The following is a 12,931-nucleotide window of genomic DNA, read 5'->3' as shown; positions in this document are numbered from 1 at the left end:
TTTATATGTTGCCCCTCCCCCCTTCACAGGGGGTGGAGCAGGCTAACTGCTAACAGAAAAACTTTTTGCTAAAACCTGAGAATGATTCATTAAAATGAAGTCAAACATAATACTGCACCTTACTGTCACTGGCACAAGTCAAAAGCAAAGATCACGTTGAGATGGGTAATGAACAGGTAGACAGGCATGGAGAACAAAAAAGACCAATGACATCTGTTCCACAGCATTTAATGAACAACTTCAAAGATAATTTACATCGATGAAGGCTGCATACACTCAAATCAAGTAAGTTTTCCTTTCTTTTTTCTGAGGCTCCAGGGCAGATAGGTTTCCAAAAAAGAGGCCGTGAGAGAGTGGATCCAGCAGGTTCACAAGTAAGGACTTCAGCAAGCACATCAGCAGGACTTTCTACTGAAGAAGAGTAGAAGACAAGCAGGTAAGTATAGGTAAAGTTTGCAAAATGGTTTGGAGCTTAGCTACCATGCAGAGTAGGATAACAACCCGGTGACAAGTGGAGAGGAGAGTTGGATTTAAGTGCTGCCAATGACTGGCGATAGAAAATGGGTGCACCTGCCAAGTCCTACAGAATCTAAATCAAGTAATTTGTCACTGTCCTCACAAAGATAGCCAAAACATACATGCATGTTTGCATATTTGTGCCCCTCCCCCTACACACAGAGTGGAGCAGCCAGCAGTCAAAACATTTTGCCAAAATAAGCTGGCACTGTACTTACTCAAGTCCCCATAATATACTTCCCAAATTTAAAGTAGTTCAGCTAAACAGTTATCATAATAGAAATTGAACAGATGGACACACAGAGATTTCTCACAAATAAGATTTTAAAAAAGGACAATTGGAGGCCAAATTACTACACAAGGCAAGCGAGGTCTAAGTTAAGCCATAAACAACATAGCTATGATAATCAGGTCTAAAATATTAGTTTTACTGAATATAAGCTAGTATTATTCTTTACTAAAGACCGAAGGTGTTTCTATTCCTGAAGATTCACATTGTAGTGACTTCTTCTGAATCTCTTTGTACACCTCCTCTTTGTAATTATGCAGCAAAGGTCTTGCAGATGTGTCATGTAGAGAAAAAGATTGGTCAAGTGCAGACTGGAAGTCGATACAGCTATTGGCAGGGGCGGCAGCAGGAGCAGCTCTCCCGATGCATTGATCAGTGATGCCATATGTAGGAATCAGCAGAATGTTTGACTTGAAATCCATACACATCTATCCACAAATTCCAACCACCAACACAACACAAGTCACAGCTGACCTGCTGAAAGTCTAGCAATCTAAGACTAAGAAAGCATGTATGTTTGTGAATCAGGAGAAGAAAAAAGCTTTCAGTTATCATCTGCTTCATTGAAAAGCTTTATTAAGGATTTTTTACCATATGACAAAATTGGTCTATATATATATATATATATATATATATATATATATATATATATATATATATATGTGTGTGTGTGTGTGTGTGTGTGTGTGTGTGTATATATATATATATTAGGGATGCACCGATACCACTTTTTCGGAAACAAGTATGAGTACTTGCATTTCAGTACTCGCCGATACCGATACCGAGTACTTAATAAAAACATGATTTAAATTTGCAGGTAACAGCTTTAGTCCTATAATTTAACAAAAAACAAACAAACAAGGGACTAGTTTGGAATTAAGAACATTTATTTAAAATGAAAAGCATGCTGTATGCAACATATTACAGAATAAATAATTATAAAAAAACAAAATTTAATTTTAAATTTGTTCGTCTGTTTCTCTGTTTAGAAGTCTCACTAGCACAGTCACAGCTGGGATGACATCAGAGGCTAGTGCGTCGTAGCTGCTCACTGTTTTAGTTAGTTCCTCAAAGGGGGCGAGGATGGCAACAGTCGTCTCCATAAGAGCCCATTGGTGAGCGGTGAGATAGTCAGGGAGTTCATGCTCCAACACATACACGCCCAGCACTCGTTTTTGCTCAATGAGGGACTGGAGCATGTAATACGTGCTGTTCCAGCGCGTCTGTACGTCCTGCTGCAGTCTCTTTATTGGCTGGTTGAGCTGTCCCTGAATGTCCTCGAGGCGGGAGTAGGCTAAGGCGGAATGTTTAAAATGCCCAACTATTTTCCGTCCCACTGCTATAGCATCAGCTATGCTCCTCTGTGCTAATAAGCATGGGTAAATAAGCGTGGGCAAACTCTTTGTACTCGTTGCTGTGTTGGGATTTTAGGTGCTTGATTAAATTGCTTGTGTTAAATGCACTACCTTTCGAGCCTCCTCTGGACAATTTCGCTGAGCACAATTTGCAGTCCACCTTTGTTTTCACGCCTTCGTTCACTTTGAAATAGCTCCACACAGCTGATATGTCTCGCCTCGCTTTCTCCCCGCTCTGAGCTGCAGCCGGGGCCTGGGGGTGGGCACTCGGGGCCTGGGGGCAGGCACTCGGCACCTGTGATTAACCCTTACATAGACAGGTCTCAGACCGTGGTATCGGTCCTCGGTATCGGGGGACTTTTAACGAGTACGAGTACTTTAGAAAATGTGGTATCGAGGCCGATACCCGATACCGGTATCGGTGCATCCCTAATATATATATATATATATATATATATATATATATATATATATGTATATGTATGTATATATATATATATATATATATATATATATATATATATATATATATATGTGTGTGTGTGTGTGTGTGTGTGTGTGTGTGTGTGTGTGTGTGTGTGTGTGTTATTTATTTATTTATATTTGTAAAATGAGACAAACATAGCATATACTCCGTACTGTTAATGTATTCTTCAGAAATATGAGTATTACAATATACACATCCTTTTGGAGGAAGATGCATGTAAACACTGTTTTTTGACACAAGCACTAAAACAGGCCCAAACCATGATAGTACCACCACCATGTCATGGAATAAGGTTCTTTCACTAGAACGCTTTTGAATGTTTTCTCATTTAAAACCAAGGTTTCTATTTTTGTCACATCCGCCCACAAGCAAACTGCCTTCTGGCTCATCTTTAGCAGCATGGAGCATTGGCTTTCTCCTTGCAGTCAGGCCATGCATTGTTGTTCATCAGATGTTCACCCGTGCCAGATTTTCATCCCAGTGACTGAAAACACAGAGTTCTAATTTCACCATCAAATTACCTACTAAGGAACACAAATAATCAACTTTGTATAATGCTTGAATCCTTGAATTTCTTTAATATCCTTCAATGAGTTTTTAAAGTTACATCAATATCATAATTTCATTCATAATTATACTAGAAATATTTAATCAAGAAGATCTTGTGCATTTCTTGTTGTTACAAATTGAAGGGCAACAATTAGTGATGCATAACTCTCAGTAATTACAGAAAAAGTTGCATTGTCATCTGCAAGTCTTCCATTGAATGCAATGTTGCATTATAAGTGGCAGAAAGTTGATTCATTTTAATAATCTTATAATGAAAGCATCAGCACTTAATAGGAACTTAATAGGAAAACTGATTACCTACATAAGGGATCCATTGCTTACACAAGGATTAGAAATCTAGGAACATGATCCGCTGCAAAGATTTTTTGGGATTCACAAAAAAGAAAGAAAGAAAATCTATTGGTTAGATAAACCAATAAAAAGACGACACAAGCTAATTATTATTAATTAATGAAATCTATGGCCAAACATCTTAAAAACAAAAATATTACCCCTACATACATCTCCTATTTTGTTGTTGCATTGCATATTGTCTGTGAGATACCAGTGTGATCTAATATTTGTATGTTATATTCTATGTTAGATTGTTTGTTGTTTTGTTTTATTCACCTCAGTCTCCTCCTCCCAGTGTAAAAGTTGTGGTTCTACAGAAAATACTAAAGATTTTATTTTTCAAGTAGACAATTTTTCATGTTATTTTCTTTCTTTTTTTAAGGAAGTGAAAAAATCCCACAAAAAATGTGTAATTACAGTGTTACACTGGAAAATAATATTTCTTTCAACCTCTCAGCCATACTGCTGTATCATGCGTCACATCAAGTACGAAACTGTAGGGAAGTGGAGAATGTTTAGAGAATGAATACATTACCATGTCAGGAAATTCTGATTTACTACCCTTTATTGCTTTTTTTCTCAGTCACCCTGAGTGATAGCTGCTTCTCAGTTTTTTGTCTTTTATATATCTGCCTACATAAACATTTACGATCAAAACCACAGCCTTAATCTTATTTTTTGCTTTCTGTTATTTAGAAAGTGATGCGCCTGCTTCTGTGGCCTTTTAAATGTCTGGCAGTGAAGTCAGACCAGCCTATTTATTTCTACCCGCTTGCCCCTCTCTTTCTCTCCCTCTCCCTCTCTCTTCAAAATACATTTTTTACCAATTAAACTTTAAACACATTACCCTATAAGGTTAAAATAAGCCATCAAAAATCCATTCATTTGGTGACAAGGTGAAACAAGCGACAGTTCTTCTAAGTGACAGAGCCCCGGTTCTATGTTTTAAGATGCCACAATTAATGCCACCGTGGCTTGTTACCATGGTAGCCAGTTCATCTCTGCTGAATCAGTGTCTCTTTTTTTCCTCTCCCCCTCTTGGAACAGAAATTCAGTAAGAGTCAGTGAGCAGCCCTGATCTCTTGGTAATTGGCAGGAAATCATATGAAAAGAAGTGCTCCTTAGTTCCATAAGCCATTCATGATAAATTGGTGCCTAAGAGCCAGTTATAACCGGATAGGACAAGTGTTTAGTAGATGTTTGTCTGAATTAGCTGGCTGGTGACAGAAAATGTCCACAATGCACCAAAAGATAGCAGATTCATCATGGGGGTGATTTTTCAGCCTAAGATTCAAGTATAAATTTTTAACTATAGGCATAAAATGATTGTCAAAGATCAAAAGGATTTTTTTTTCTCTGCCTAAAGGATTTTTGTTTTCAAGTAATGTTACGGAGAACCCCTACTCAATAGATAAGGGATCAAAATAAGCGCTAAAGTTTGTTTTATGTCTTCATCAGTAAATTGTTTATCATGTCAGCAATTAGATCAGTTCTGACTTGGATTCACTTTGACCCGAAAGTCAAATGTGAACAAGCACCGAGCCGCAGCTTCATAGAGACGATTTGTGATCCCTGACAAAATCCTGTCCAACAGGATATTTGTTTCCCATCTGAGGTTTTGATGATCCTGACAGCCTCAGTGCCCCAGTCGGACATTTGCTGAAGAATTGCAAAAATGTGATCACATCTCAGACACTGACACATGAATTATGAATGCCTGACCTCAGGGTTGTAGCACTTTTCTATTTTTATTCGTTTAGCCAACTGTTTTTAGATGGAAGTAAGGAGACAGAAAAAGATTCTGAAACAGACGAATGAGACACATTATCAAGCGACTCACTCCTTTCCAGAGCTAATTGGTGGAGTGACCTTTAAAAGCAGCTCTCAAGTGATTACATGTTAAATCACATGTATGATTGTAGGGAGAATAGCCAATCAGAGACAAGGACATGTCCTTTATTTGTCTCTTTAGTCATTTTCAAAACTCAGTGATATAATTTTGACAAAAAAAAAACAATATAATTAAAAAGTTTTAAAAGATTCTTAATAACTTCACTTAAATACTTAGAAAAACTTGTTTTTACTCAGATTAATGATTTTCTAAATGATAGACAGATCCTGGAGATATTCCAGTCTGGATTTAGGGTGAACCACAGCACAGAGACGGCTCTCCTAAAGGTTTTAAATGATCTTAGATGTAACTGGGACGCCCAAAAGCTCTCAGTCCTGGTGCTACTGGATCTAAGCGCAACCTTTGATACAGTAGACCACGCTATTCTTTTAAACAGACTGAAACACATGGTGGGCCTCTCTGGTGCTGTACACAACTGGTTCACTTCCTATCTCTCTGACAGAACTTTTATGGTGAGTATGGATACATGCTCCTCTAAGATCCATAAAATGACATGTGGTGTGCCTCAAGGGTCGGTTCTAGGCCCTGTACTTTTTAATTTGTATATGCTCCCTCTCGGCGGTGTCATCAGGAGGCATGGAGTGAACTTTCACAGTTACGCTGATGACACTCAGCTGTACATCTCTGTGTCTCCTGATAACACCAGACCAATGGATGCCCTTTTTAACTGTATTTTAGATATAAGATCTTGGATGGCAGAAAACTTTTTACAGCCTAACCAGGACAAAACTGAAGTTTTAATCGTCGGTCCCGAGGCTCAGAGAGAGAAACTCTTGTCGAAATTAGAGGCATTTTCACTATGTCCTTCGCTACAAGTGAAAAACCTGGGTGTTATTTTTGACTCTGAGCTTGGTTTTATCCCACATATTAAACATGTAACCAAAATTGGATTTTATCATCTAAAAAATATAGCCAGAGTCCGCCCTATTCTCTCTCGGGCCAACACAGAGATGCTGATGCATGCTTTTATTACCAGTCGCATTGATTACTGTAATGCCCTGCTCTCTGGTCTTCCTAAGAAGAATATTTCAACTTTACAACTTTTGCAAAACTCGGCAGCTCGTGTGCTGACGAAGACCAGAGGGCGGGCCCACATTACACTGGTTTTAGAATCGCTGCATTGGCTCCCCGTGTGTTTCAGGATCGATTTTAAAGTTCTTTTATTGGTTTTTAAATGTCTTAATGGTCTTGGGCCTTCTTATCTCTCAGATCTGCTTTTACCATACGAACCCTCGCGGACCCTGAGGTCCTCTGGTACTGGCCTTTTGATTGTCCCTAAAGTCAGGACACATACTCACGGAGAGGCAGCTTTTCAGTGGTATGGTCCTCGTCTGTGGAACAGCCTGCCGGAGGAGCTCAGGGCCGCAGAGAACGTACATGTTTTTAAGAACAGGCTCAAGACCCACCTTTTTAATTTAGCTTTTACTTAGCGTTTATTTATTTTATGCTTATTTATTCTATCCTGTTATTTTATTATTAATTTAGGCTTTACCTAATATTTATTGATTTTATTCTTATTCATTTTTTAATCTCCTTACTCTATTTATATTTATATTTATATTGTATCCCGTTCTTATTTATTTTATCATTTTACCCTGTATATAGCCTATTGTGTCATATCTCCAGTGTTTCCTCGGAGGGGGCTCTCTGCACCGGGGCTGTGATCGACCGTGGCTGCTGGGGCTCTGGGGTCCTCTCAGCCTGGCTGGGGGGCTCCTTTACCTCCCTCCTGCTGTGTGCCCAGCCTGGAGGCTGCGGTCTGTGACCGGCTCCCGGTGCAGATGGCTCCCTGTTATAGTGTTTCCTCACTTGGCTCATGTGAATCCAGCCCATGTGAATCCAGCCCAATTCTTACTCTTTAAGTGTGCGTGTGTGTGTGTGTGTGTGTGTGTGTGTGTGGGGGGGGGGGATATGTGTGTATTCACATCATTTATGTTAAGGAGAGTGTGGGGAGTGAGTTGAAGGGTGGGGTGGGCTGCTTTTAACTATGTAAAGCACTTTGTGCTACATTTTCTGTATGAAAAGTGCTTTATAAATAAAGATTGATTGATGGAACATGAAAGGGGATGTTTTTCCGTATTTCCTTTGGGGCGTGTGTATGTGGGGTGTGTGTATGTGTGTGTGTGTGTGCGTGCGTGTGTGTGCGTGCGTGCGTGTGTGTGTGTGTGAAAGAGACATACAGCATTCAACATAACTACCAGTACTCCCCATGTGCCAAATGCTCCATGTTCGATTCAGTACTGTTCAAGTCAGTGTTAGTCAGTTTTCAGTGTTACTTAAATAGCGCCAGTTCACAGACACCTCAAAGTCCTTTATATTGTAAGGTAAAGACCCTACAATAATAGAGAGAAAACCCCAACAATCAGGTTACACTCTATAAGTAAGCACTTGATGGCAGTGGGAAGGAAAAACTCATTTTTAACAGGAAGAAACCTCCAGCAGAGGCCTGAGAGCTGAGAGCTCTGCCTCCTATTCGTGAAAACTCTAGAAACCACATGTAGGCTGCAGTACTATGAGATCTTTAAGATATAATGGGACCCATTATTTGGGATTTTGTGTATGAGAAGAAGAAAAACAGGGACCAATGAAGAGAAGCTAAAATGGCAGACACCAAGAAAGATTCCCAATTCCGTATAATTTTGTAAACACTAGTTTTCACAGTTTTCTTTTTTGGCATCTGTGTTATTTCAAAAAGAGATGATATTTGTAATATATTTAACTCAGACACACTCTGACCACTGAAGCCCCACCCACTTGCTGCTCGGACCTTCTGTGACAGGCAGCCAATCAGAAAAAAGCTTAAAGGAAAGGCAAAGGATGATAAAAATGCTTGTTTCAGACAGATCGTGAATTGAGAGGCTGTATAAAGATTCATTGTAAGATAAATATGGATTATATTATTAATTAAACACAGAACTAGAAAGAGGAATTTAGTTACATCTGAAATATATCATGAAGCATTGAGTTGATTTTTGGCTCAAATTTTCCTTAACTTAGTTCAAGGTCTTTGACTCGACGTGTTACCTTGACTACAGCCCTGCACATACCTCAAGCTTGTTCAGGTGATTGTAAAGTCAAAAAAGACATACTTCCTGTTTTTTGGGGTCCTGTGTCATTTACTGACAACTCTGTTCACCCGTCTTCCTTCTTCCCTCCATGATCAGAGCCCTCGTTTTGATTAGCTTGACAGATCTGGGCTCCAATGTAGCGATCAGAGCTCTTTGTTCATGCTTTGGAGTCTTAAAATGTACTTTGTTACACCCTCAAAGTATTGTCTTTGCTGTGGTAGTGGCATACAGTAAGCCCACCTACTATTTTTCATTGATGATTTCTGTAAGTGGCAATAGACTTTATTTTTCTGGCCACACCTGAAAGGAAGGACAGTCTTTGAAATGTCATGTGCAAGCCTGATGCAATGTCAGAGTTTAAGTTAGAGTAAGATAAGTTTTAAAGCTGCAACTTTCCCATAAGAGTTCTTGGAGGGTTTGTTTGTCTGTTTTTCACCTTAAAATGTAGTGTATAGTGTAGCACTGCAACCAATTTCTTTAACAGTACTATACTGTAATGCTACAGTACCGGTTTATACAGTAATTTACTGTAATTGGCAAAGAACTGTGGGAAAGCATTGGCTAGCCAGAAGGTTCTAGGTTTGAACCCCCTAGTTGGTGTGGACCTTTCTATGTCGAGTTTGTATGTTCTTTCACAGGTCAATGACAGGTATGCTTGCTTTGCATCCACTAAAAAAGTGTCAATTCCATTTTGGCGGACAGTTGCAGTTACTAGAAGTCCTGCTTCTCACTAGAATTTTATTTATAGCTATTATTTCTTCATTTATTCTCATAACTATTAGTAATCCATGCAGGATGCCTAATTGAATCTCAAGTGTATGAGCATTCAGTTAGACTTCTGTTTTCATCAGACAGCATCATCATTCTGTAAAATCAATACACACTAAACAAGTCAGGTTGAATGTAAGTACTAAATTGCAATAACAAAAAACCTGCGAGCAAACACTGTTAGCTCAAAGGATTTTATTGATTTATGATACACATAACACTCCCCTACAAAGATATGTATAAACGCTGTGGATTACTGTGACAGCTTGACGGTCTCTCTCCCTCTCTCATGTTGACATTTATTTGACCAGTTAAGACGAGTAATCACTGGGTCAGAGAAATGGCAGCCACACATGTATCTGTCATAACCGGTGACCCCTTCTATATTCCAGGCCTCTTTCTAGTGTATTGCATGTTTGGAAAGACAAAATTATTTTCTCTATTCATTCTCCACAAGGGAAGATTGCTTTTGGAATATTGATTAAACGTGTTTGTTTGAATGTAGAGATTTTTTTAAAGATGGAAATGTTTCTGCAAAATAAAAAGCTCATTTATGTATTTTTTTCTTCACATGTGAAGACTATTCAAAACAAATGAGGTCCACTGGCAATCCATAAATGCCAAAAACTGCAGTTCCTCAAATAACCACTTGAGGCTGCATACACTCCTATTTCAAAATGCACATCTTTACAGCAAAAAAAGTTGATTTCTAATTAAAATAAGGATTCACGTTGAAGCTTTTGTGTGTGTGTTATGGAATTAATGTTAAAAGTACATTTTGGATAATGGGCAGTATCAGTTACAGAAAAATGAAGAAGGTATAAACTTTCACCCTCACTCTCATCTGCCTTCCACCTTCCTCTGCCTCAGTCTGCAGCCCTCCACAGTGCTGATGTTCAGGCCTGAAACACATCTAATTGGCTGGTCTGTTCTGGATTTCACTCGTTATTTGCTCGGATTAGTTCTCCACATTCTGGACTTTCTGCTCTGTTCAGCTAAGGTTCCCCTGCTGCTCTGCACAGGTAGCAACTGCCCCTGTTCTCTGTGTGTTGCACCATTTGCTTCCCCGCTCTGACTTGGTCTGTCTCAACTCAGCATCCCATCTGTGAGCCATTCAGCCCTGCAGTAATTACTCCTCTTTCATATGCATACAATTCCCGAGATATGTATTCATCAATCACATCTAGCTAGCTCTGGCTTGCTAGATATGCCTCGTGTTGTGTTTCATATCAAAATTTGTGTAAACAATAAGTATTGCTGGGTAACCAGGCATGTTGAGCACAGTGTTTTTCATTTCTATGACATCAAAATGACATCCTTGGTGGTTCTAGTTAAAAGCTATCATATCTTCCCCCCTCTGATCCCACACATCCCAAAATTCCCTAGTTTATGAATAAACATATATATATATATATATATATATATATATATATATATATATAAATGTATATATGACCGAGCTAAGATCCTGTGGGACTTCCAGATACAGACGGACAAAGTGGTGGTGGCTAACCAACCGGACATAGTGGTGGTAGACAAACAGAAGAAGACGGCCGTAGTGATCGATGTAGCAGTTCCGAATGACAGCAACATCAGAAAGAAGGAACACAAGAAGCTGGAGAAGTACCAAGGGCTCAGAGAAGAGCTCAGTGGTCCCCCGTGGTAATCGGAGCACTAGGTGCGGTGACTCCCAATCTAGGCGAGTGGCTCCAGCAGATCCCGGGAACAACATCGGAGATCTCTGTCCAGAAGAGCGCAGTCCTAATAACAGCTAAGATACTGCGCAGGACCCTCAAGCTCCCCTGGTAGGGGACCCGAGCTTGATGGATAAACTGCCCGCATAGGGCATGCTGGGTGTGTATATATATATATATATATATATATATATATATATATATGTGTGTGTGTGTGTGTGTGTGTGTGTGTGTGTGTGTATATTGTCGCTTTAATTTGTGCTCCACAACACCAACAAATACATCACTGTTGCATGCACTGCTTTCCATTTTTCCATTTATATCCCAAACTATGCCACTAATGCAGCATTATTAAAGTGGTAAATCTCAATCAGAGCGTTTTGTGTCTAGTAAGCCCCCAGGTATGCAATAGAAAAGGCTCGATCTCTTTTGGGTTTCAGCAATCTCATAAAATTAGCTGCTTTACACGGAAAAGACATTCAGTTAATTTCCTATTGGTCATCTAGTATATGACAGTAGAAAAGCAGGTTGTTTCTGAACGGTTTCTGGGCTTATATCCAAGGTTTTTAATCCTCATTTCATTGTGCACTCAGTCTACCAAAACTAATGCAGGCGTGCTGTTCTGTGGCCAGTCTTTTGGGTTTCATGTGAACTCTGTTGTATAGCTGGTTAGGTACCTGAAGGGCTGCTCTAGGCACCATATATCTCCTACTGTTGTATGTAAACTGTAGATTATTTTTATCTTAAAAAAAGGCACATTTTATGCAATTTTTAACATTTTTTAAGAATTCTACTTTACTCAAGCAGTGTCAGTGATCAGATACAAGTAATTTATTGATAATATAGGAATTAAGCTAAGGTTTAAATTAAACTGTGTTAGCACTGAAAGAAACACAGAATAAGAGAAGGAAAATTAGAAAAAGAAAAGACAACAAAGCGCTACTCAGCATTTTCTGCCACAGAATAGAAAATAATAATAATGCAGAATCTACCAGCAACACAAGTCCCAAAAGAGGTCAATGCAACACCAGATTACACAGGCCTCTAACCACAAGTGAAGAGACAGAAATAGGAGAAAAACTGATGGAGCAAATAAGTGAACAAGAAAAAGACAAAAAAAAAGGGTGGGGTGTGGGGGGAATTGATAGAGAGTTTGGTGTTTATGTCTTAATAAGTTACAGTATGATTTCAACCAAAGGTAATGAAATTAGGAGATTTGATAACATGTTAAAATATTCTGTCTTATCTTGTCCATGGAAGTTTGTAATGACCTCAGTTTTATTGATATTTAATGAATAAGGTTAAGGAGAAGTTACAGGGTCGAGACAAAAATACTGACATTCCAGACGCCCCCATGGCTACAACACAATAATTGGAAGAATAAACGAATATGTCTAAATAATCAAGGAAAGGTTATTCTTACGACACGGTCGACTCCACATGCTGCCGAATACTACAGTACCATCATAAATATGATCATCCAGGACCACTATACTCAAAAAACGATTGTTATCTCTATCTGCAGCAATTTATATTTGGGGATGAAGCTGTCCCGAAACCTGTCCACCCTTCCATGAACAAGCACGTGGAGAACTGGAAGCAGGGAGTGCAGTATCAAAGCGCACAATTCAAGTCTTATGCCAGAAGCTATTTTGAAGCCCCTACCTAAACAAGTGGGTAAAGATTCTTGGACATTTAGGGTTGCAAAGCAGGTTGCAGGTCTGCTGCAACTATAGTTTAGGTTAAAGCAGTTTAAATAACACCCTTTATTTGGTATATGCCAGTTGGATGTGTATGTGTATAAGCTGATCCTCCAGGATTGTGGCTGAGCTTGACTCTGTGGCCAACCTGACCTAATGCTATGCTTGATAACAGAGATGGGCAGTAACGCGTTACTTGTAACGAGTAAAGTAAGGGATTACTATTGCAAAAACGGCAA

General features: G+C 39.2%; 1 long non-coding RNA gene across 1 annotated transcript in view; it reads left to right on the top strand.

The window, feature by feature from the left end:
- LOC309701111 overlaps positions 1-12,931 on the top strand; it is a 206,582-nt gene that overhangs the window by 73,276 nt on the left and 120,375 nt on the right. The gene's annotated exons all lie outside the window — the stretch shown is intronic.

Source organism: Aulonocara stuartgranti, assembly GCF_965226115.1.
Source record: "Aulonocara stuartgranti genome assembly, chromosome: 23".
NCBI lineage: Eukaryota > Metazoa > Chordata > Actinopteri > Cichliformes > Cichlidae > Aulonocara > Aulonocara stuartgranti.
The sequence above is the reverse complement of the archived record's forward strand: the minus strand, read 5'-3'. Positions and strand labels throughout refer to the sequence as shown.